Raw genomic sequence first — 337 nt, forward strand, 5'->3', positions numbered from 1 at the left:
TTTTGGGCTCTCCGGTGCCATTTTTGGGCTCTCTGATGCCATTTTGGGCTATCTGGTGCCATTTTTGGGGTCTCTGATGCCACTTTTGGGCTCTCCGGTGCCATTTTTGGGCTGTCTGATGCCATTTTGGGCTCTCCGGTGCCATTTTTGGGCTGTCTGATGCCATTTTGGGCTCTCCGGTGCCATTTTTGGGGTGTCTGACACCACTTTTGGGGTCTCCTGTCGATTTGGGGGGGGCTCTGATGCCCCGCACCCCTGAAGGACACGGTGAGAACGTTCCTGTCTTGTAGGACCAGCGACGGGAGCGAGTTCCTGCTGCAGGCCAAGGACGAGGTGC

The sequence above is a fragment of the Corvus brachyrhynchos genome, unplaced genomic scaffold (genome assembly GCF_000691975.1).
Source record: "Corvus brachyrhynchos isolate BGI_N302 unplaced genomic scaffold, ASM69197v1 scaffold678, whole genome shotgun sequence".
Taxonomy (NCBI): Eukaryota; Metazoa; Chordata; class Aves; order Passeriformes; family Corvidae; genus Corvus; species Corvus brachyrhynchos.